Source organism: Varroa destructor, unplaced genomic scaffold (assembly GCF_002443255.2).
Source record: "Varroa destructor unplaced genomic scaffold, Vdes_3.0 BEIS01000002.1, whole genome shotgun sequence".
Lineage (NCBI taxonomy): Eukaryota > Metazoa > Arthropoda > Arachnida > Mesostigmata > Varroidae > Varroa > Varroa destructor.
The window spans coordinates 35132721-35159495 of NW_019211455.1; the positions used below are offsets into that span (position 1 = coordinate 35132721).

Genomic DNA, 26775 nt, shown 5'->3' on the forward strand with positions numbered 1-26775 from the left:
CCTATTCTACAGTAGAAAATGATTTGTAACCGTTTCTAAGGTCTGGATATCCTTTGTCCAAATTCGGTAGACTTCATGCGAAAAATTTGTTTACTGGCTAAATGTCTATAAAACCTTTCTAAATAAAATCGCTTTAAATATATTCAATTTTTCAAATTTTTCAAATCGATCATCTGCCAAATAAAAATAATGGGTCCTCATTATAATGGCCTTTAAAGCTACTTTGTTGTGTTGTTCGAGGGTGGTTCACAGCGGAAGTTTATTTGACTCTGTCGAAGTTCAGAGATAAACTATTGCGGTCCATGAAAATCTAATGTTGTCTTAATAATAATTCCACTTAGAACAACTCTTTAAATAGCATCCATAAAGACAGATTTTGGCGCCGGTAGCACCCCTAGAAACTAACCTGAAAAAAGTATCGCCAGGCGTCGGCACCACCGTTGCAATGGAATAGGGTGTTATATAAAACTGAAGGGATCAAGCAAAAAAGAAATCTCGATATTCATCACCTTTCCTATTGCTTAGTTTTTTACTGGAATTAAGTACCGACTTATATCTAGCTGTGAATCTTGACCAATACAAATTTCTGTAATTAGCATCATCACAGAGACTACTGAAGTTTCTGTGAGCGCCTACTAAGAAGCTACAGAACCATTGACGTCAATCACCAATACCACCCATGTAGGAACAGATTTTTATAAAACAAACACTAAGTCACAAATTCTGTCTATGCCATATATCAGAAAAACGACACGATTTGTCTAGTAGATGGAGACCTGTAAATGGAATTATCTCGAAATTAATTTCGTAAAAAAAAAGAATCGTAACACTGCGAAGTAATACTTACAATTCTCAAGACATTCAAAGCCTTAGGCTTTGAGAGAGAAAAAAGAATATATTACCACTTGCTGTTAAATATAAGATCTTACATACTAAAGCAAAGACCATATTCTAGCTGCGTTATGTAATATAAATGAAAGCTGAATAGCATAGAAGAAGTCAGATTATACGTGCTTAAATGGTGGTTGGTACTGCACCAAAACAAAGAACGTACGAGTTGAAATCGATAGGTTGAAAACAAATGCACTTGGTAGGGCTATAATTATAAAACAGATTTATCCGATTCATTTAGAGAACGGTCAGGTTTAAAAGAAAAAGCTATCATAATACGCTGCCAAACTCGGGCATATGTTCTGCTGGTGTCAAATGTACTAATGGTTCTGCCTGTTACCGTTTTTGAGATCCCGCCGCAATCTTCGATTTTCTTTCCGGAAAAGGGATCCGAAAGCCGTCGAATGGAGCACCGTTTAAGCTAGAGTATGTCACTGCACTCAAGATTTATTTATTTGCTTTCGAAAGTACAAAAGTCAGATAAAGCTGCGGGACTGCTAATATCTCAAGCGAGCCGTTGAGGAAAACCGTGTCAGCATTCACTTACCCTTTAGCCAGCATAGTCAATCTATCCATTAAGACAAGCTTCTTTCTGGCTCGACTGAAGGACGCGGACATTGTTCAATTCAAAAGTAAAGGAGAATGTACCCGTACCGCTAATTATTATTCAGTTGCTCAATTACGCAATTACTTGCTCAATTTTTTAAAGAGCTAACAATTAGCAAACTTGAAAAACATTTCAAAACTGTTTGACTTTCCTCATAAATTCAGTTCGGTATTCAGGAGCATGCCGACGAAACTAGCATTGTAAAACCTTTAGTAAAAAATCACCGTCGCGAATAGAAAAAGGCAGGTTTTTCTCTTTGTGTTTTTAAATGTTACGACTGTTTTAAACTGTATTACTTACTTTGTCTTCCTGTCGACACCAGACTGTCTGGGGCGCACACCAATCACTATGAATTGATCCAAGTCATATTTCTCTGAAGAAGGGCAGGTAGTTAGGGTTGGTTCTATTAGGTTCGTGTGGGAGGAATTTAACATCGCAACAGATGAACTCTGATTCAGTCTTACATATGAATCCATTGTAAACTATGTTTCGTATTAAATATGGGCGGATAATATATGTAAGACCATCACTTATGCATATGGCATAATATGCATATGGATTGACCTTGTTAGAGCTCTTGAACATGTCGAAGAGGCTAATGGAATTTTTAAAATATCTGGGTTAAGCTCATTCCAATAAAACAGAATTTTTGTTCGATTTAAAGAGTTATCGTTATTAAATGCTTTGCGATACATCCTCGGAGGGAGATGAAGTGAAAGACTCGCCTGAGAGCTCAGGCACTTAAGTGCTATTATGTTATTATTGCTACACTGAGGCGATTCAGGCAAATCGGTGTTGCAAATGAAGCCCTTCTTATTTTGTTTACAAGGCTTTATTGCTGCCAGTGTTGTGTTATGCGCTTCCTATAGCTACTTGAGAACATCTTATGAGCCACAATTCATCTACAACGATAATGTGCATTGCTTGTTGGTAGATTCTCTGTAGATGATCCCTTTACTCTAAACGCACTACTCTCTATGGGTAAAACATACATGCGTACCGCCCTACTTACTTTCACAATGTCAGAAGGTATGATTACACTACAAATCTTTTTGTCAGCAGCTTTCATTGTCGTGCTATTACATTCAAAACTTAGTCACCACTTACCGTTACTTGGGGGGTTCCTTCCTACGCGAGATTGTTTCACCCACTCAGCCACAGATACTTCCGACATAATAACATAAAAAACATCATAACAATTTAGTTATTGAAACGAGGTGTGCACATTTTTTTGTTGTACCTTGATGAAATATCCTGTCCAATATGACATTACGTTTATTAATATTGTTGGCAAAAATTGGTGAATAAGGCAAAAGTTTGTATTGTATTTATTGAATCTTATAATTTTTAAATGAAAAAAATCTTTACTAATTTGAATGAGAAAGGACATCTACCAGTAACCTATGTAGAATATTTAATGTTCTATATTGGATCACCTCTTCCAACGTCCATGCATATTTTATTTCATATATAACATGAATGAACGAAGCCTTATTGAGAACGGCCATATTTATTCTCTACGAGCTGCAATGTTCAGATACAACTTGAAATACAAATAGGAAAATAAAACTTGGCTATATAATATTGTTGGAACAATTATCGTCAATCATTTACTCATCTTTGTCATGAGATTATAGAGATATATATATAGAGATATGAAACCATATACAAAATCAGTTGTAATCATTTAGGCCAACATACTGTCTAATACAGTAAAGCTCAAGAACAAGGGAACATTGTAAAACAAGGTATTTATTTAAAAAAATTTTCCCAATTTCCACACACGTTATGTGCATTAGTCTCGTGAAAATCTGTTACGCAGTATCAGATGATGATCCTAGTGGACTTCAAAACGCGAGATGACGTAACGTTTCAAACGGTCTTCTTCCTTTCATGGCAGTAGGGGACAACTCCCATACTGCGCTTGCGTTGTAAAGCCCATCGTCAATGCCTGCACGTTTTAGCTTACGGTTACCATGACATCCATTAGGTTGCAGTACATGACAGATTACTGTATAGTTTAAGGTTTCTTGATAAAAGCAGTGTGCCAGAAAAGGGTACAAGATCTTGTTGCTCGCAGAGACCCAAAAAACCATTATTAGAAATCACGCCTTCACCCGATTTAAAAACCTTACCGAGTATTCTTCAACGCAAACAACCTGGTTGCATGTAGATACGGTTAACTTCAAATCCAAAAAAACCCAACAGAAATGTATGCAGCTGAGATCAAATGCAGTTTCACAGTTAACGTTACCAAAAACAAAGCGATGAAGTTTTAGTATCAAAGATTGCTCGTTCCCCACATCTGACACAGTAGTTCACACAAAAGGAAAAAAATACAGGCAGCATGGATTACAGCGCCGACGATCAAGAAACCGCAAGGCCCTTTTCTCCTAAAAGCTTTCGTGTAGATCTTCCGCGACTTGAAGGTCTTTCCCGTAGTCGTATATATAGTAACGAAGTATTTCGAGAAGATTTGCCTGTAAGAAACCTAGAGCAGTATTGCAGTAATATTACACACAATTGTATCTTCTAATTTTTCAACGTGCAGCAATATTGAACACGACTACACTGCTTTAATATATGGAGGTTTGTATACACTTTTAAAAAATGTCCAACGGGCTTAAGGAGTGCCTCCTTGGGTTTAGATGGGAAATGAATGTTTTTTGGTCCATACGGAGCAAAGCGGAAGTCAATAATAATAGGGTGCGAAACTGTATACAACTTACATAGGCAGCGAATATTTTTGGACTAGAGCAAGAAAAAAATGTTTATTTAAATAACAATCACTTCTAGAGAAACGTATTGCTTAAGATGTTTAAGCAAAAAAGTAGACGTTTAGGGACAATGTTGTTTTAATTGCGTTTCTGTGCAGCAGTATCTTCACAAATGCTAATATAAATGTGTATGTTTTTAGAACGGCCAATACAAATATTGTTTCGACAAACGGATAAAAATGGCTGCCGACAGAGCGGAGTTAATTAATGAAGAATCTCAACCTCAGTTTCAATAGAACAATCTTAACAAGCTCACAATAACCTTATAGGCGCGATGCCCCTCGGTGGACCATACAATAAGATTCGGCGATGTGCTAAAATGCTATCGCAATTGGATGAAAAACCAAAGTGAAGTAAGTGTCTTACTGCGTTTGAGCCACTCACTTCTGATTGTCCTTCATGCTACTGCGATGCTACCTTATCCGTGGGAGAACAAAGAATGAGCGAACCACTTCTAAAGGAAATTACATAGACATCAAAATAATATGAATGTTTCGTCACGAAAATTAAAATCGGAATTCATTCATTTTTACGCCGATGTTTCAGTGTGATGCAAAATGTGTTTGCAAAGGGTATCGCTTTTATGAATCAATAGGTCCCACGTTTGGAAGAACTGAAATTTTGGCAACAGAAATTTTGTAGTTGTATTACAATTCAAGCCTGTCCCGGCAGGGCACAAGTTTTTCGAAATCCAAAAAAATTTTCTATCAGCAGACAGCTAATGAGAAGTAAAATCCGGAAAGCTGACTATATTGCGATGTAATAGTGCACACAATATACAACTTTTCTGTACCATTTTTTCCTATTTAAGAGTTGTGCAATTTTAAAAATTGCATATTATTCGTCTTTAGATGTTTGTTTTTCGAAACAAGCATTGCTAGATTATTAGTCTAGTACCACATCGGCGTCATACATTAAAGCTTTTTTGAATGGTATAAGATTAACAACTTTTGGATAACACATATTTGTACCTAGATAGTTAAACCTGCGAGTTGTAAACTGTAATCGATTGGTGCCGAAAAATTTTGGTATAATGATGATCTTGGCATAAACATGCAGGGACCATTTTATTAGGAGAACACATTTTGATGAGAAGAATTGTTAAACTATAATTTATCCTAGTTCCTGTAAGTTTGCTATATACGATAAAAAGTTCCGGCACAAAAATGCTACGTAAGACCAAAAAAAAACAAATATCACCAGCAGTCATGGTAGTAGGTGCTCTGCGATGGGAAGCTGCACCGCTAAACTATAGAGCATATTAAAGCGTATATGGCGTAATGAGGCTTAAAAAGGTAAAAATAAAAATGTACCCATAGCAAGATTAATAATAACATTAATTAAGAAAGATACTAGAAATAGTAAAAGATACATAGTGCATTCACAAGTTATCGTTATGAAAAAGACGATGACGTGAGAAGGGATCCTGTTGATGTAGCTTTACAGGTCGTCTACCAAGCAGATATTTTTTTATTTAAGGGAACGGTAATTTTGGACGAAACCTGAACCTATAACATCGCTTATATGTATTATGCAAAGCCACATTTGAGACTATAGCTTTGATATCACTATTGCCAAAAATTATCACGGCAGAATTACGAAGTACTAAATACAAATTATCTCAAAGCCAATGCGACTTAATATTACTATAATCTAAATCTATTAGTATTATTCAGCTGTAATCTTTTCATGAGATTATTTTTACAAGTTTATCTAAAACGTGTTGTTGTAAAGTTTATTGCTGCGTCTGTACTTTCCGTATCTAGACGGTTCGCAAAAACAGTGCTCCATACTTTTCATCCTAGAAACCTCTACTGATGATATAGTTTAATCAACTATACATATATATAATCAGATCTACAATCGGTACTTGGTCCACAGTGCTTCGCTCGAGTTTCCGTCGAATCGGTGGATTTTCACCTGGTAAGTTTAGATTATGTACGCTTAATCGGCTTGATCTCTTTTAAAAGATGTAGCCTCCAAATGCTTGAAAAATAGATAAAACTTAGATATGACTGTTTTCACGTAGAAATTCATGTAAAATTTCGACATGTTAACAACAAAATAATGAAACCATACATTACACCCTAATCGAATTGATTTAGTGACATGTTGATTAAAATCCAGCCCAAATATTATACTAACCCCGAGGTCCCAGAGTTCACAATCAAAATAGGTTGATTATTGAGAGTATATACATGAGGATATTAAAAACACATTACAGCATGTTTAAAAATATGTATATAATTATTTATACATCCGCAATATAGATATATATGTATAGCGGATGTATCGATGATTATTTAAAGGATTTTTTAGTGTATGGTATAAATGTCATTGCAAATACGTAAGTGGATCACATAGTTAAGAAAATCAAAATCATGGATTATGAAAAAATTCAAATGTAATAACCCATAATCTGACGTAAGTCAAGTTTGTATATATGATGTTTCGTATAAGATAGCAGTCACTAACTAGTGACACATATGAGTAGAAATTTTTGATCAACCGTCGGCCGAAAGTGCTTCATTGCTTTGAGCTTTAGAATCTCTTAAGCACTACTGCAAATGGCGTGACGTGCGTGCTTGACCTCGTAGTCGCGCGACCTTTACGTTTGTCTTTCTCGTATTATGGTAAGCAGCAGATCGATACCGAGCTAATGGGTGCATCTGCACTGCCATTAGATCGAACGATTAAGATTTTATTTGTTCAAATAAAGCACTGAGGTCACTTTGTGCTTACCCCACTTGACATGATTGTGTACCCGTGTTCAGCTTCACGTATATCGAGAGTTTATAGCGATAATTACAATGCTTCATTGAATTCATAGATTACACAACAAAGAGCCTATCAAGATTTTCAAACAGGCCGTAAAGGCTCTTTTGAACCCAGAAAGAACTTTAAAGCCACCTCCTTTTGAACTTTACCTTCTGAGCTATGACTTTTTTCACCCTCTCCGAATATTACAGATGCTCTTTTCGAACAGTGACTTCAAAAGATGAAATCATTAAACCGTAATCATAGCTCTTCGCTCTTTGAGGCTTAAAATGTTCTGTCTTGTGGTAAAGGCTTTCCAAGAGGCATAACTCCTACAAAGATCATTCTTGCAATACCAATCCGATTAAAAAAGGATATTATTTATGTATTCCAAATGGAACACTCCATTTTTCGGTAGTCTGTATTATTGGGCTTTGTCTAGCGATGCAGTCATTAAAAAAATGGTTTTGGAAACTAGGGATTATTTTTAAAACTATCTGAAGATGATCTTATTGATAATCCTTTGTTAGCAATTAGGCATATTGACATAAAATGTATAAGCACGGCCTATCACTGACTTAGTCAGCAGGCTAGTCTGCACACGGTAGTTCAGGCACTTTTTTTTATAATTGAAACAAATGGCCCAGCCAAGCGAAATGCCGATAAAATTATTTTAATTAAAAATATCATACATATTTGAACGTCCTGAGATGTACCAGCTTTCTCTACTTATGCGAAATAACTAAGCCTGAGACAACAGTTCCGTTGTCCAATCTATATAAACACAAGTCAAGGTAGGTAAAATTGTATCTATTTATTTTAAGGGAATCAACAAGCATGCGCAAGTCACTCGTATGAAGATTTATTCTATAGGTTTTCATTGCTTCCTATTATTTTCCAAGCCATCTTTATTTACCTGAGCGAATATATCGCTCTCTCAAAACAGCATTCTTGGGCTTCTTGCTTGATCTCGAGAAAATTAGTCTGCTTATGAATTTTATAGACTTATAGTGAGTACCGATTTACCGATCAAATTGTACCCGTATAAAATTACATTCTTGCATAGGCTTTTCCGTAGATTATTGATGAAATAAAATCACTTCTTTGAAGGCGCCATATGCCTCTGACAGCTGAGAATTCTAAATCCATATTCCTAGTGTTGCAGTAGAAAACGAATACATTTTTTGCTTGAAATATTACTGGGGAACAAAAGCGGCCATCATATAACGGACTAACGTTAGGTTATGTGGACCCCTATCTGAACTACATGAATCGAGAGTGTTAGAATTGGTAAAACAGAATAAATCTATCTCACGAGTGGAGTAACTCGAAGATTCGCAAATTCCCGCTTTAAAGCAAATGAGCGGAGGAGTGAAGGTTACGATCTCTTTTTCGACGAACGTGCAGAAAAAACAACTTTTGTAGGAGCCACCTGAGCAGCATAAAGCCGTACGCAACCATGGAGAAAACGAACAGCAACATAATACCTTACCGTTGTTGTAAAAATTTCGGATACCCGACGTTTTGTCGATAACGGAAAGTCATCATTATCTGGTAGCATCAAATGACAGTGCTTGTTGGTGACACAGATTAAATAAGTCAGAAAGGCACGCAAGTAGGGATCAAAGAGAATGCTCAACAAGTAAACACTAAAATTCACTCCGCAAAATGCCTCATAGAAGCCTTTGCCGTTGTGCTACTTGGCTACACTTCAGGCGCGTGTTTCTTGCTAATATATTGAATACAGTTTTTGGGAAGGCTTATCTAGGCTAGATAGCGCACCTTTTGTTCATGGTTAAAAAAATTCATTACAGGTAATAGGATCTAACAATAAAATTTCACGAACGCCCCCTTTACCAGTCGAGAACTAGTTCTATTAACGGGTCTACCTATACAGTGCTTTATCCAGCACAAACTATTGTGTTCCCCATTTTTTTACAATGTGCTACTTTGTGTTAAAATGATTAGCTCTAACAATTAATGATACAAATTAACAATAATATGAACCTGCTCCATGTGCTTCTATATGCTACTGCTGCTATCTGTGCTCCAGATTTGCATTTGTCCAAACCTACAGTGTTACCTAAGCGTTCTGCATTTAAGTCAATGGCCAGCGTTGAAAAAGTAAGAAAACCTACGGCTGCTTAAAACAAACACGAAAATGTTAAAAGTAAACCTGTACGTCGTTGATGCATAATAATCGACCGTTTTACCCCTGTAGAATCGTATACAAAATACCTCGGTTCGAAAATCTAAAGTGCACAGTAAAGCTGACCTGAACGGGCTAATTTTGAGGGAGCTTCAAGACAGACCTTCAAACATTGTTCGCACACGTCGATTAGTGTATAATCTTTAGGTCAACTGATGTTGAACGTCAAACAAAAACAAAACTGTCATTGCGTGGAATCTTGGCTGGCTATCGATTAGAATTTGCAACTTTTGATCATAGAACGTATTTAGTCTGATCTATCTGGTAATTAAATCGTTCGGATAATTAATCATAGCGATGCTGTTAATTATTGCCACTAAGTAGAAGCATGAAAGCACGTCTGTGCCATCAATTAATGTATTATGTCATATTTACAATGATGATAATCTATATTATCTACTACTGTGACAAACAAGACAAAGCCAGATATCTTGGCAGTATTGTGTCATCCACAAATAAGAATAAATGCCTGAGACGGTCATTAAGAAAATGATTTTGGAAACTAGGGATTATTTTTAAAACTATCTAAAGGTGATCTTATTTATAATCCTTTGTTAGAAATCCTGATGTTTGAAACATAGTGCCGTAGGCAGGTATTACTAATCGACTCGTGCACATGGAGTGACCAATTACATGTTCAGCACTATGGCATAGTTTCTACTCCTGATCTCAGGTTATTCTATCCTGAGGAGAATCGACTTTATGTAGGTAATACCTCGGATATACGGGTGGGCATGGACTCACATGGGCAAAAAAAACTTCAGAAAATTAGAATGCCCTAATTTCAGTCACCTCGATTTGCAGGTTCGTTTGAGACTGACAAGTGAATAATTTCTTACTAAAAATAGCTCTTATAACGCCCCTTATAACCAGAACCGCAGCGGGTAAGCCAGCTAAGAGACCGTATAACCATTGGGGGTCAATATCAAGAACTCGTATAGTGTACCAGTAATGGTTTGCTTCTACTAAACTAAAAAACAAAGTTTCCTCAGAATTAAACAGAGTGGGGCGGTATGATTCTATTGGCTAATTTTTTTGAGTGCTAATTTCGCATGTCTCGCACCTAATGACTGGTATAAATTTCAGTATTAGCAGGTGGTTTCCGTGGCATATAATTAGCCGCTTTATAAGTCTATTGGTAAGACTCCAAATAAATCTATTTCATCCAGACCTTCTGGTAGAGGCATCGTTATGCTATTCTGAAAAGGCACACAGTAGTACTCGCCAGAAGTGTTAAAACTAAGTTAATAAATAAACGATATATTAAAATATATATCACGAAAAAGAATGCGCATTAATCTACATGTGGAGAGTTTGGAGTATCAAGAAGTCTGTGTCCAGTAAAAAATTATGCGCATTAAGACTAGGCCTAATAGAGGCTAATATTGGGTAAAATAATAGATTTTTCAAAAGTCAAGAAATGAAAAATGTGTACAATAAAAAAGTTTGTTTGCAAGATTTTCACGATGCGATAGGGCGTGATCAGCATGATGTTATTGTATCTGCACCTTTTTTGAGTAGAGGAAATCGTTAATTAAAAAAGCTTCTCCCGAGGCAGAAATTTTTGGATGGTTTGATGACTAAATCTAAAACCATTCCCTAGGGCTTAGTTCAAGCCGACATCTCACGGGTTTTAATAAGGATTTTGGTAAAGAAAATCCGGCTTCAGGTACGAATGTAGGACATTACCAAAAAGAGTGAAAATTGCGTTAAATTTGTTAGAGAGGTCAAAGTATTGCCAAAACAATCACACGACTGACTGGAAAAAAAAAGATAAATTAAGTCGTATTTTTAAATTTTCCTGATGCATCACTATATTATTTCATGGGATCTTGTTCAAAACAGCCTCACTAACTACCGAACTAAACAAATGTAACAACAACGGCATTAAGCATGCGGCCTGTAAAAGGCATTGGCAGGAACCTATTTCAAAAATCTCTTTTCTTTCTCTCTCCCTCCCGCTTTATAACTCTCTCTCTCTCTCTATCTTTATCAACAGCGACATAAGACTGCTATCATTGTACGCATAATAATGGTCAGATCTGCCCGTTTATCAAAAAAAAGTTTTTTCTCATAAAATGCGGGTTTGAGTGCATGAGTCAAGGCTGAGATTAATTAATATCTGTAACAAATTCAGGTATTTCAATCATAATAAAATCGATGAAAAAAACTGTAAGGCTTCAACTGAAGATAGAATTTACGTATGGCTTCCTTTTGGCACAATATGCTATATTGTACTGCACCTAAAGTGTTGGAACTTACGGCATAAAAGCTGAAATGGTTACAAAAAACATGTTTCTTAATTATTAATGTAGTTCATTTTCTGTACACTGTGTGGAACGACTTTATTGTGCAGTGCGATTTTTGTTTTAAATTAAGGCTAATATAATTAATCAAACACGTAATGGAAAGCTGTTTTACTTACAGTGGCCCATAAAAGTATTACAACGCGCTGGTGTTCTACACAAATATGTCTAAAAGAGCACTTACAATAATAAACATTGATTAGGGAAAAATGCATATCGATCAAAAAGGCAACTACTTTTCATGACAACTTTTGGAAAAAAGTAAGTTGAAAAAGTAAGCAGAAAAGACAGCCCATAAATATCGCTTTTAAGCAAATATATCTATCGACCGATGACAGTCTCGGTTCCAATATGCATTTACTATCAAATAAGTACGTCACTTAGCTACATACAAAGAAGTCTCAACACTACATACACCAGTACTTTTCGCGCCCACATTTCATGTCATTGGTTAGTGTGATATAGCAGATAGCAGGGCAAAAGGCAAAGAAACAAACGAAAGTTCCGAGAATATAAATAAAAATTACTTAAAATATAACGGTTAAAAAAATACGATATATTATTATGCTCGCTTATTTTGTCAAAAATGAGGTAAGGATTTCTCCTTTTTTCGCTCATTTCGCTCCCTATATTTATCAAAAACTAAAACGCACTCACCTGCCGTGATATATCTTTAGTACAAAGATTTTATACTAAACTTCTGTGAAATTCTTGCTAACAGTTCAGAAATGTTTGAGACCTTTCTTCTTCTTGATTTCCGGTAACGTCCGTGTTCACAAGTATACCTTCCTACGTCCTATATCCTTTCCACTTATTTAAAATATTTGTTGTTTTATATCTCAGAATAACTATCCATGCATTAAATTTTTTTTTTATTGCGTTTTATTGCATTTGATGCGTGGGTTACCATTTCTATAGCCTTATCCTCCGTAACTGCCCAAAACTGTTTTTTCTGTTCTACGATTTGAATTGTGATCAACTAAGCATGCGAAATAAAAAGTAAATGGAACAAACACCTGCTTTTTCAAATATTTTATACGTTTGTGAAGCATTTCTTCGTATGTAACATATACATGATCGTCGAGCTCATATTCTGAATGCCTGAAAAGCAGTATTTTCAAATTTCATCAGTTTACTGTTGTAAGTTGTAATAGAATTATAACAAGTAATTATTGCTTATAAAAATATGATAGTTTTCGTTTTAATCGAGTACGTACTGCTTTAACATTAAGACGCGAACTTGGGAAAAAGCAGGGTTGAGGAAGAAAGAAAAAAGCAGTTTTGGGACTACTATATATCAGCAGGCAAAAGCGAGATCTGCGTCGCACACTCTTTATTATTAATGCATTCTCCGAAACATTCTATAGTAGGTATTTAAACCTGTACCGTCATCGTTGGATACTTGTTCACGGAGACGGCTAGTGTAAGAGCGATCAGATGTAGTGATGATGGATGCTGGAGTTATTTGAAATAGCGTTGCCTTTATCTGTAATTTATCTGTTTGGAGACTTCGTTTCCTTTGAAATGCAACGCAAGCCCTTGCACCCATGATATGTTCTAATCAGCTATCTTTTTTGTTATATTATCTTCGGTCTCATACCTAAATATGAAGGCTTCACTATTTGTGAACAAATGACCGTTTTCTACAAATGCGTATCTGCTGTAAAGTGTGTTCACTCTAACCTTACTAAAGAATGCAGACATAACTTACGTAGCAACAAAACAGGAACTTGATTTGTAAATTTTAAAATATCGCCTCTTTAGCGTAACCCACTGGGAGCTTCTCAGATATTATATAATGTAATACAACTAGCGAGGTAGATAGCTTTTACTACTTGCGAAAGGCCCTTCATCACGAATACAAAAAATATATATATAATAAAATGATGGACATTCGAACCGAGATTATAGCTCCTCTATAGTTGCAGCTTTGCACGCATGCCCCGTTGTGTTGGCATATGCCGAAAAAATAACAGATTAGTCTTCATGATGCTTTTTCGCTCTTGTTCAGCTTTTAGCAAATACGCGCGAGCAAGCAGATTATAGAAAGTCGGCCTTTAGGCCTTATGATCTCAACGTAGACCTCAAGTACGCACTTGCCGAGTGCTTTAGCATCAGGATTCGCCCGCCGCCTGGCGCACGGCTTCGCACTCTCAGATTTAATCTCTACATAAACAACTTCATTACTCGATTGACTGCTGCGAAGGCTGCTCAACATGAAGCAGGCAGCTAAGCAAAGAGCTCCGCGAAACTAAACAGCAGTTGAACAGGCATAGACACCCAAATACACACACGCCCTATCGAGTGACGCATCCGTGGTAGACCAGTGACGCCATCTGCCAACGGCTGGGTGCATGAGAAAGCAGCAGACCGTATCTACAAACCCTAGATCCCACTGAGCCAAAACACAACTCAACGAGTGTCGGCAATCTTTGCTCTTTTAGCTAGTTCGGGCGAGCCATCCGGACAGTCTATTATTTCACTGCATGTGCCCGCGTGAAAAACGCTTAAAAGGCAGATATGAAGAAACATTATTATTTTAGTAATTCGTTTGTAATCAATGTTTTTTTTTATCATATTCATGAGGATTGCGAATGTGATTGATTCTTGAAACAAGGTTTATTTGCTCAGTTGCTCTGTGCAGACTTGCTCTTTCTTTAGTTCCTAGTTTGTCTAATATAAGATTCCTTGATGCCTATTACGGATCCGTTTCGGCCTCCTTAGAGCGGTTAAAATTCCGTCGTTAACGTCCAAAGAAGTAACAATATTTGAAAATATGTGCACTTTTAAAGGCGAATTGACGGTTACTCGCAATACTAAAACTGGTCTGTTGTTAGATACTGTGTTGGGTTTTTGGTGAAATCCAAAAAGATAGTTGAAGGTCAAACACCTCTACAAATACTAGAATCACTAGTCCAATATCCTAAACTACGTAGGTCAGTATTGTGCTGTTATTGCTGGTTATTCCGAGTGCATCATCTGTTGTTCACGAGACCATCAGATAAGCTCGGTCCGGTTGCGGTCGAAGAGAGCGGGGCCCTTTGCTTTGATGAGGTCGAAGGCTCTGCCCAGCTAGAGCATTCAACCAAGTCTTGAATATTACTAAGGACTATTGTAGTTGGCTACAGAAGATCGGAGAGGACATAACAATAGACGGGGCTCAGCACAAACAGACGACGAGATGCAACGGGCGAAGAATGGATGACGGTCCAAACTCGAGGGATTTGTATGATCTCTGTCGCTCTATTGTCATCTAGGGTCCGATTGGGTTTCGATTGAATTGAGACAGAACCTGAGCATTCCGTAAATTGCTGTGCTGGGCGTGATTGCGGCGCCTCTTGTTATATATAGCCACAGCCTATAACCCTGCGGCCGTAGGCTAAGGCGAGTGCATATTCGACCATTGAGGTGGCTTTACACTTCTACCCTGAAAGCACTGAACATGCAATTCCGTTACATAATAATTTTTGAACTCATAATAAGTGAATATACATTTAAGTAAAAGACACTTGTAACAAATAAGAAACACACTACCATAATGTCCAATAATACGGCTTGTCTAAATAGTACATATAAGTATAGCTTTTGCTGACGGACGGAAGCTAGGTAAAATATGCATTACATTTTTGACGAACATAAGTACATAGTGAAGAGCAAATCAAGCTCGAAGTTAGTTGTTTTTGCGCCTTTTTATATCTTTAGAACCTCTAGATTCTTGGATATTTAGGACCTTTCTAATATCGGTCCAAAAATTGGATTCCCTATACTTGCTTGTATCAGGTGTGTTTAAACGAGATTTCCGTGACTTTATGCGGACCAGTATTGCTTGGCTCATATTCGCCTTTAAAGAAAGAACGATTTGTCAATTTATATATAGATATATAAACTTCTGCTATGGTTTGCTTCTAATACTGTACCTGAATGTATTTTAACGATATTTTTTACATGCGCCAGAAGTGTCATTTACCATGATTTGAGCTTAACTTCGGACCATAAGCCGTTCACAAGCTCATTTCAAGTAATCCCTTAGCAATTCTGCAGACGTTTCTTTGAAAGCGCGAATGAGCGAATTGATATTGTCATGCAGAGACCTGTTGGACTTCCGTTCGATAGTGTTCCATGCGTAATAGTCTAACACGTTTATTCCAGAACATGCTTGTGTTTTCAAGCAGTTAACTTGGCCGGCATGGTATCTTGTCAAAAGACGTGTGATCTTCCTTCCAGGTATCCATAATTGCACAAGAATTCGCGCAATTATGGATACCTGGAATATAACCGTATATATACCGTGAATAAACTTCTTTTAGTAATGCGTTCGCCTTTCCGAAAGAAGTATGTTGGCATCCTTCATTGTGAACGTGAACTTTGTGCGAAATCCACTAAAGGAGTATATCCCTTAGACGGTGAGCAAGGTAGCGATTACTTTTGCGATTTATCTTTGCATAGAGGATGGAACGTTGTTTGTCAAAGAAAAATTGAAGACGACCCGTTGTTTCATTCTTGAGGGAGTTAATTACTAAACAATACTGATCAAACATGGTTTGATTTTTCTGAGAAAACACCTATGTGGCACTTTATGATATAGGACTGAAACAGAATGATCATCCTTCGACGGCAACAATTTTCTTTCTTTGGCGTAAATTTTTAGTTGCGCTGCGTTGGAATCTGCTTCTTCTGCAGCAATAATTTGCGATGTAATACACTGCGGATTTATAACTAGCTAAGAAGGTTATAATTTCGGTGACGGTTCGTAGAGATTGAAGTATAATTAACTTCTATCGAAGACCCGGAAATGACTCACTATTTTTTGTTATGACTACCCTTCGCTTGGTAGCAAGAGTAACAGACGAACGTGGGCCCGTTACGACAAACAGCACACCAAAGTTTGTCGTAATTTAAATGTTCCACTACATATATATATATATATATATATAGGTATCTTAGTCTTCTGCATTGTACATGTACTTTTAAACTCACGGTATCAAAACAAACATAGATTTCCTAATTGCGATTTCATCATTTGACTGAATGCTTACGCATATTGTACGTTGGTGGTGATGCTGTAACATTCGTCATTTCTGCTGAAGAAAATGCTTGTCAGTATGCGCTTATGTGGTAGCTCAGACCTTTTATCTACCATTTAATTAAAGTTCAAAGTTGTACACATGTTCCTAGTGAAGTGGACTTGCGTGACATTGACCATTAGTCGACAAAACCATTTTCTTTGTCTGAATGCCCGACTACGTTGTTCAAAATTTTGGCCATAAGTTTCAATTTCATTGTTACTAAATAAGAAAATGGAGATTTGGGGCTTTACTAGCTGATAGTTCACTTAACTAAAACAGCTAAATAATTGACAAGGTCGAAAAACATTATTTTTGTACCTTACATATCTAGTCAAGACCCGATCTAAATTCGTAGCTCTCACTATATATTACGACATATTTCTAGCTAAGGCAACTTACCTTGTGCGCTACAAAATTGTAACTAACTTTTTTTCTTGATTCAGCGATGTTAATGTCATTATTGTTGTTTTTGAACTCGAGAAAGTATAATGTAAACTTTCCTAGAAAAGTTCTTAAGCAATGTTGATCGGGCAGCTAGGCTTCTGGTCGAAGAAGATTAGGAGTCCCGCCACCGACACGTACTGCATAATCTTCGTGAAAAAAACAAATATACTTTTTTTATGATCTGTAGCACGGGCTGACATTTTGTTATCCTCGAACCCAAAGAAATGCATCAAGATATCATTGGGATATCGACGGCCTAGGAGAAGTCTATCTCTTTCTGTCACACAATTTGCGAGTCTATAGCACAACAAAAATGCAGGAACACCCTTGTAAAAGATAGTGCTGAATATCGCATTCTCGAGACTCGAGAAAGGCCAATTTTTATTTTGCAACTGCAACACGTACTTTGGGCTCAATCTAAGAACAGCATAATCTAAAAAATGCACTCACCTTCATACAGGCGAGTGGCTTGGTATTATCGTATGCAGCACGATTCTAGAAGATCTCTGTGGTCTGTGCCCTATGAGAGATGCTTCGCCATTTTATGGAACCTAGCAAAGAGTTTTGGGTACTTCTTTGTAACCGCCTTTTCAATGAGATGAGGCTATATGATGAAATATCTCACTTTCTTGATCTTGATATTAGGATGACATCTTGCTGTCCTTCTGCTATGTGAAAGCGTAGAAAATAAGAAAAAAATAACATTTTCTATTTGTCTATCGTCCTTCCAAGCGCCATTAACTATGGATTAAACGACTAGCAGGGTTGTATATCCATCTGAATACCTCACATTTTGGAGCACGTGTCAAATAAAAAAAAATGGCCACGGCATCTATATGTCTATCTACATTTGGGTGACAGAACAACAAACAATAACATGGTAGTCGAATAAGCAGAGAAGTAGCCCCTTTGGCCAATTTTGCGCGGACGTAATTACATGCATATATACAAGGTAGTCAGTAACTTTTAGCATAACCCCCGTTTAGTGTTGCGCCTAAATATGAAGTGCAACAAGGTGCTCCAAATCTGAATTCTACCTTGGGTTTACACCAAACTGATAAGAGATTCTATTATTTTGAACCGATAGGACGCTAAACCATTGGAAGTTGTGACATTAGTTTTAATCTTCTACTTTCTAATCCGTCTTAGTACTCAGACGCTTATTCATGTCATATATCAGCGACCGGTACAAAGGTTGTTACCATTCTTACAACTAAAGAGGATTTCAGGAGTAGAAGAAGTTGTAACTTGTGGTCACGATTAACGCATTTTTCCTCTGTACGGCGGTTCTGTGTCTAAAAATCGAGGCACTTATATTGTTGTATTCCTCCGGTATGGCAAAGTGTCCTCTGAAGTTTAGACTGGAGAAAATTACAAGTTTGCCCAGAATTTACTAACAATAATTAGAATCTCTCGACGATGATAATTATTAGGATGTTCCACTATGTTTGATTTTAACTTGCATAAATGCATTTATCTATAAGGATAAAGCGTTTCTCAAGCAGTTTAAAAACACAGGAAACCACGGAAGTGAGAAAACGCGATGAGCAAAAATAGGATATCACGAAATTAAAGGCTGCACCAGAGTGCAAATCGACAAGCGAGAATTGGGGATACAATCGAAGCAGCGTCTATTTCAACTAAAAACCTAGTTGCTTACTAAAATGAAAGTCTATTTAGTTATTTATGACAATAAAGTTTCATTTCCCCTATTCAACTACATTTCCCCTGTGTCAGAAGAAGTGTTCTTCTTTTTCTTATAATGGCAAAAAAGAGTATCATACAAGTTTTGTTTTTTAAACACATCCTTTCGAGCCTGGCAAGGCTTATATCACGGCTCCAAATCACTATCTTACAAAATTATTTAGAATCGCTTGTATATGTTTATATCTCTGGCGTGTAAACTAATCCAAACAGGTTTAGCCAAAACGCTTGATGAAACGACTGCTGCTTATCAACGATCCAGGAATGCCCCTGAATGAAAACGTATTGTAACGATTGCAGTTATACGACCTGATTTCGCTATCGTCTCTTACCCAGAGTGTCACAACCCATGTATCTCCAGATTTGTATGCTCCTACAACTACTGAATCAGTCAGTCACCCCTCTACCTACTTTCCAAGTCAATGGCTGAGCACGGACGTCCATTGTCATTGCCCAAATTTCTTCTTGGTACGCATCCCCTATGTCTTCTTTGTATGTTCAACACATGATCTTTATTTCATGTGACAAATTAATTTGAATGTGCTCTATCCCCGTATTGAAAGCCCTAGGACTTAGATTTCGATTTGTCATTGCAGATCTTATGATGGAGCTGAGTGGCGGCAGGGAGTGGACTGATAGTGGTCACGTGGGAGAGCAGCAGCTGCAGTATAATAGTGCAGAGAGTGCTTAAGAAAATGGAGGGAATCAAACCACGAGGTACAGGAAGAACCCGTGCCACGATCCTCAGCGCCCAGTACAATTTATCTTCATCCATTTCGTCGGGTAGCTAAGATCAGGTTACTACTTAGAAACAACGGCAGTCCTCAGCGAGTAGTCGGTAGTGGCGACTGAGATGAGTGGCGCGTGCCAGTGGCAACAAGACCCCAACTCGTATGGGTGGGTGGGGAGCTATGCCTTATGGTGAATTACCTTCAGCGCGGAAGTAGACATACTGGCATAGTGTCGCAAAAGACACGTCAGTCTGGATGACATTGACGGGGGAAATCGTTTGAGAGTGGACGCTGAGTTATAAATGTATGCTAAGTTTGGAGCTTATTTCGCCTGCACTCGCCACCCGTCGCCCGTTTATCTAAATCTGCTACCTTTCCTCAACAGCTTAGAAACGCCTAGCATTTAGTAGAATGGTTTGTGATAACAAATCTAGTTTTCGGTATGTACATAACGCTTTACTGTATATACCCCTCGGATTACTAAAAGTACCGCTGGTATGTTTAGTGCATGCAACATGCGCATTTATAAAAACACAAAGCGTGCATTAATATATACAAATTAAACTGATCTATCCTGGAAAGTTGTTCCGTCAACTTTGAAACTGTATGTAAAAAAACGTAAGTACATAATTTCATACAGTGACGTTAAAATAAAAAAGGAAAACAGACGATGCAGAAACATTAAAATTTGATTATTATTTGAATGGCTGGTGAAATTTCAAGCGAAATGTACATCATACACATACTTTTTGCAAGTATAACTGCGAACTTTTTTGAAAGGTGAATCAGTTCCTCTGCAATTAAGACATTTCTTGCGTGGCACATTAATTAAAAAACGCCGGTGCAACAACTGTGTCTGATTTATAGTACCGAGTCGTTAGCATTCGAGCTGCATAGTGACGGACTCCACCATACATCCGCCCACTTTCTACGTATGAACAACTTATGCCATACGCTTATTTATTTTTTGCACACGATCCTATTCACAGAAAAACACGACCTGCTATCTGAACGCGTTTCTGATGCTATTCCGAATCCAGTTGGACCTGAACTCATCTCAATCATTTTATTACCCTGTTCTACCACCCCTGTCATTCTGCTGCAGTACACCAATTACAGTGCGTGACATATTCTTTTACCTTGCTGTGTGGTCTTATCATTGCGTTTGCACTTCGGTGACACTGGTGCGATATTGGTTAAGCAACTTTGTTTCGAGATTGGCCCAGATAATCGGCTATCAAGTTTTGCCCTGCTATTCTTGAGCAGGTGCCTCCTGTCCTCCTATCAGTCACCTCATGCTTCCATTGCAGTTCCACCGCCAGTACGCTACCCTTCACTCCTTAAGCTTTTCCAGTTACTGCGCTACCTGAAATTTTGTTTTCATACTGTATTACTTTTCAAGCCAATCTACGAATTTTTATATTTTGGACATTAAAGCAAACTGGCTTGGTTTGTCATTAGCTAGCAGGTACGAGCATCTCACAGTCATTGCCTCTGCACTTATATTGCCGTAGACGTATTTATTCATATATCGTTACATATAATATTTAATCTGTTGCAATCGAACTACACTTACACGGCGGGATGTCCTCATCTTGCAGCCGGTATCCTTTTACGCCCAGTGCATTTAGTTTCATGTTTCACTGCATAGACCTTTTTGTGATCTCGTGCCGAGCGAGATTCTTTCAGAAGCCGACTAGCGGGTGGCTTAGGCGCCGATATTCGACGGAACGGAAATGCCTAGCAAAAGTCCTCGACAATAGGCCCATGTTACGATGACGGCCGTTCGCCTCCGACAAGTCAGCGCACGTCGCAACTGCGTACGTACGCCGAATCTCTAGCCCATGTAAAGGACCGATAGAGAATGCCTCGGTCTGAATAGGCAAAGCCGCCCACGTTCCCTGATCACTGGTGACAACCGATCAAAAGTTGATGCGCTGCGAAGACAGCACCATTGTAAAGTCCGTGATGATTTATCCAGTGGGCTGAGCAGTGGTTCTAGCTACACTTCCAGTTATCAAGCCTGATGATGCTCACATAATGCAGTGCTAACGTAGTTTGCTTGCAATGCTTCCACTAGCAAATGCCACAGTCCTTTGACACGTAATCTACACTCGGGCTAACTTCAGCCTTTGCTGTTTGAAGAAGGCGATCATGCAACAGCTACTTTCATTTCTATGCAAGACTTCTTGTGCTCTCCAGTCGATACTAAACCGATAGTTTATGAACTCTTTGCTTTTCTATCGGAAGTCAGTCTCGCTAAACAGTATGCTCCAGTTTATTTATTGTTTACTGTCAGCTAGAACCGTTTCCGCAGCCTAGGTTGATTTTCTATGCTAAAATCAGTTGCCGTTATATGTATACCGCAAACTCGAAATTACTGGTTTCTAATGTCTTACTTGCAGATATTGATAAAAAAAAATTCAAGCAAATATAATAGTACAAAAAAAGACCGCTGAATTGTCCAACAAGTTTTACTTAATTTGTAAACAGAAGGAATGTGAACAACTTCAGGTAAACACGGTGACGTGTAGTGTTTTCGAGAGTGAAAAAATGACTTGACGGAGTTGCAAAAAAAAGAAGCGATAAAGCAATCGAATTGTAAATGACAAGCTAGGTGTAGTTCTCCAAATGTATTCGAAATATGACAAATAAACAGATATAGTAGAAGTAAGGCAAATACGGTCAACACAGGGTGAAAGGTTGCCCTTTAAGAGGTAGCAGTGGTTAATAGTGAAAGCTGAAAACAGCATGCAAGGGGAATAAAATTTATTGAAAATAGTGAAATTAGTGGATTTTAACAGCGGAAATACAGCACCCGAAAAATTGCTGCCGGAAAAAGTATTTTTTATATCGAAACCGAAAAAAGACCGTAGAACTATTCCCAATAAAGAAGAAAAAGGTATCGCAGAGGATAGAGTCAGCGTGAATGTCTTGACAAAGTTGTTTTAGTACAAGACTGCAGATTACAAGATAGCATCTTTGCTTCAACGGAGCTAATCCGTTGAAAAAAGTTTCGTTCCTCGACCCCTGTGGGACACACGATACGGTTAATCGGGAAAGACATGAAAATTAATCCGATAAAGCGTTTACGACTTGAAACGGGTAGAATTGTTTAGGCAACTATATGAATGTAGGTGCACTTTTGCAGATGAAAGAAAATTAAATCATACGCTTTAGATTACTGCAAGATTTTAGAAACGATACTCATATTCAGTGTTTCTCATTGTTTACATAATAAAAAGGCACAAATTAGATCTTGAAATAAAATAAAGGTTGAATAGAGAGAATTTTATTGGGACCGTCAGTCTTCTTCTAGGTCAATGAGATCGTTCTGTGACGTAGGCAATTTGTTAGCTGCAGTGAACGTCTTATCTGCCTAGACGAATGTCTGAAATCAGTTGCACTTCCAACGAAAAGAGTGCTGTGATATAATGCTCTTCGAATATAGGGCAGGGCAAGTGGAACGGTGTATACATAGAAGAGATGCAAGGTACCAAGGGTCATATAATTATCTAAGAATTTAACTTGTGAATACAGCCGACATATAAAATAAGTAAAATATTCAAGAAATACAGAGCCGGAAAAGGTCTGTATCAACGCAGTGTAAGTGCTAGGTAAAAGTAAGATAAACAAAACTAGAGCCGGACCATTCGTGATGCGATTTGCACCTACGCAACACGGCTTAGGACGACAATTTGTGGTGTTAGGTCAAGAATGTATAAAGTCCATTTTCGCGTGCTATAAATATTGGGGTTACAAGAAAGCACACCTAACTTACAGATAAGCCAATTGTCTATGTGCAAAGCTTTGAGTGGGAGGTAGGTACACATTAATATGGTAGTTTCTGATGCATAGAATGAATAAAGTAAAGCTCAATGGTGAAAATATCCTATATAGGCCAGTTCATAAAAATAGACAATGGAAATGAATAGCAATCAATGATAAAAGGTGTACGTAGAAAATAGGAAAAATTCAGGTTCTCAAAAGTCAAACTTTACCGTGAATATCAAAAACATAGATATTCGGTGCGCAATAAAACCAGGACGACGAGAAACAATATTTTGCACAAAATAAGGGTAATTCATAGAATTGAAGATGAACGTGTAATATAACGAATAATATATATATATATATATATATATATATTATTTCGTCTTTAGAAGTATTTTGTATATACAACTGACTGGACTAAATGTAAAAAGTGAACTTCAGCAGGTTACATTTTGGACATGCATGTGTCTAACTTTAAGTTAAAGTCGTAGCGACTATTATCTGCATAGACGCATGTATTCCCGCCGTTATATAGCGGTATCTTTGTAACGCTTATTATTAAGCAGATGAAGTATTGGGAGACAAGAGCCAATACACCGTTGTCGAAGTTCAAGTAACCATGCAATGGAGATCAGGACGGACAACTCCGTTTGAATAATGCGGCTTGTATTATCTGGAATGACGAAATGAAGGTATATGGATATGTTATATTCAGCTCTGTGTCATATTAGATGACGTCGCGCCATTCGTGGTAGCTCATCAATGTCCAACAATTCTCCAATAGACTGAGATCTAGGTATCGCGCTGATCATGCTCACAGCGGGGAGGACTAATAAGACATGTATCGGACGCCTGAAAAACCTACTATATAAGGAATGACCCCTTTTTATGCAGAGTTACCGTTGGATAAATGTAATTTTAGATCCTCGAAGATTGGCTTGTTTACGCTGCGTCTCAGAAACAACAAAAGTTTCGACTTGCTTTTGCCTAACTCTCAAAAGGTACTCTTGGAGTTGTGCTTGGAGACAAGAACTCTAGCAAAAGTCGTTTCCAAGAATACAACATGGCAGAATATGTGCCATTACAAAAGAACAGGCGTAGAATCGCCTACTTATTTGCGTGTCATTTAAGTATTTAAAATTTGTGAGATTAAGACGTTTATTAAAGTACATTTTATTATCTGGGATTAATTAATTTTTTTTTTTATAATGCTGCATTTTAGAGAAAAAATGCAAATTTCAGGAAAACTTGCTTGGTCAGATTATATTTGTCTCTTCATTCGACAAATACAAAAAAAATACCCAGCTTGACATTTTGCGAGTTACTGAGTTGGTTGCAATGTAGTAGTCGTACTTGCTTACATTAAATACTTATTCGTATGTTTGATAAATATGCACATCAACATAAACCGGCGAACATTTCTGAACTGATGTCAGATTCGAAATGGTTCTCGGGGATCAGCCGATAGCTGGTTTTGAAGACCATATCAAATTCGATGAGGTGTGAACTTCTAGATATCAAATGAGTCTCGAGCTTTGTGTGAATGTCCCGTAGATTAATTCACTGAATGCGCTAGTTTATCACTGCATAATAATCCCGACCTGTTCGAAATCATTTTTATTTAACTGTAATTTAAAAAGAACTAAAGAAAAGGCAAATAAAGCCTATGTAAATTATATTTTTGCATGAAGAGCATCACAAGTTGCCCATATAATACCGTAAATAACCAATAATATAATGGAAAAACTGGATACAGTATTATTACAAAGCCTACAGAAGATTTGCTCAAATGTGGAAATAACAAATACGAGCTTAATAATTTCGACCGCCAGAGTAGTAAACGATATATCAATACATGCATGTTGGCGTACTTTTAGCTCAAAACATGTATGAATTTATGTAGAAGCAAGTAGTTAGTAAGGCTAGCATTCTCAAGTCAAACATGAAGATATTGGTACTTATCTAATTAAATCAATTGGCGCCAGTGCTTAAGACTCGGTTTGTTTGGATGGAATAACCCACTAGCTTTCAAATTGCATTTCTTGACTCAAGTTTATTATAACGTACAGAATTTAGACTCTTATTAAGCGATGCGTATCTAAATTGAGGACACAATCTCTTTGCAACTTTAGTCTAAACGCATCTCTTGATATTATGGTGCTCAGTAAAACAGTCAGTTCAATAAGAAATGTAACGAGCGTTTTACGGTTTACCGAAAATTAAAGTGCATTTACATATTAGGCATGCTTGCATCACAGCAACCAATACCATTGTTTATTTCTTGCAGGTATGCTTGCAGGCAAAAAACAGCAATACAGACGACTTATTGAGACGTTGTGCCGATCATGTGCGGGTCAAAATATTGGTTTTCCACAAAAACTGACCGTAGTCGACTTTAAGGTATGCAGGATTACGGGCAAAATATTACTCCTCTTGCGGCAGAGGCAGGTTTAGTATGCAGCTGGGGCATTATTCCATTATACGAGTACTTTGGTCACTGCGAGCATTATCACTGAGCGCTCCACTAGCGCGAGGAGCGTTCTAGATTAGTTACAACGCGTGGGTAACTCCACTTAACAACAACCAGTACTAACTTAACTTCTGTATGCGTGTTCGGTGTATCAAATTTTGTATTCAGCTATTTCCACCTATCCGATCCAAAGAAAGATGGCAGTAAAGTAAATAGAGAATATAGAATAGAGAATCATTTTGCATCACCAAAGTCACCTTATTCTGGTCAATGAGAAACGTCACATTAGTAACAACAAGTGTAAGAACTAGCAAACTGTGTCTATTACGTCTTCGGCCTCGCACGCAGGTGTTCAGTAAAATCGAGGAACAGGATCCTGGGAAACTGACTGTGGGAACTTCGTGTGAAATCTTAAGGAGTAAAGACTTCCGTACAGGTTTTGAACTGAAATAAATTCAGGTTTAAATATAAGGAATCTTTGTTAGAGGACCATTTTCATGCTTATAGGTGACTTCACTTAAAGGTTCAGAATTTCGAAGCAGGACAATAAAATATGCTACAGCAACGATACTCTAAATAAAACACTTGAAAAACCTGTTTTGCGGTGTTTTATGTTCTCGCGTTCATCGATTCTGCAGTTCATTACTCATTGCCTGCATTGGCTAATGCAAATTGTGCATAAACCCATTTAATAAACCATTTCTTCGTCTGAGCGCACTTTGGGGAAACCTTCTTTCTAAATTATTATAATGTCTCAGAATGTGGGTTTAGGTAGAACGAACAGTTTGGGACGCGCGAGGCCATTAACGTTTTTACAAAATCTAGCCCGCTAACTCGTAAGAAACGTTCCTACCAAAAACGACAGCCAAAAGTGTGAGCCTTTCTTACTCAGTTGTTGATTCAAAATGAATCTTTTATTACGTGACGCCAAACACACTTTTACCTTAGCCTAGAGAAACGCACTTTATCTACCAACAAAATTCTGGAAATAAAATATGTTAATAAAAATGTGGCTATATATATTAGTTCATACACAGAC

The 26775-nt window shown here is 37.5% G+C and overlaps 2 long non-coding RNA genes across 5 annotated transcripts in view; one reads left to right on the forward strand and one right to left on the reverse strand.

Annotated features, from left to right (window-relative positions):
• The first annotated feature begins 5867 nt into the window (after positions 1-5867).
• LOC147757721 (uncharacterized) lies at positions 5868-26333 on the forward strand. 2 transcript variants are annotated; one of them, XR_015320953.1, is made up of 3 exons: positions 5868-6198; positions 25554-25666; positions 26085-26333. It is a non-coding gene; the product is annotated as an uncharacterized LOC147757721 (long non-coding RNA). The 2 variants fall into 2 exon arrangements; XR_015320952.1 differs by lacking the exon at positions 5868-6198 and adding an exon at positions 21194-21312.
• Positions 14093-26775, reverse strand: part of LOC147757722 (uncharacterized) — a 32800-nt gene continuing 20117 nt past the window's right edge. For 2 of the 3 annotated variants that reach the window (XR_015320955.1, XR_015320954.1), the window contains exons 4-5: positions 21069-26180; positions 20166-20858 (exon numbers count right to left, since the gene is read on the reverse strand). This is a non-coding gene — a long non-coding RNA (uncharacterized LOC147757722). Of the gene's footprint in view, positions 17204-17507; positions 17723-20165; positions 20859-21068; positions 26181-26775 lie in introns of those variants that run through there. The other variant, XR_015320956.1, reaches the window with a different exon arrangement.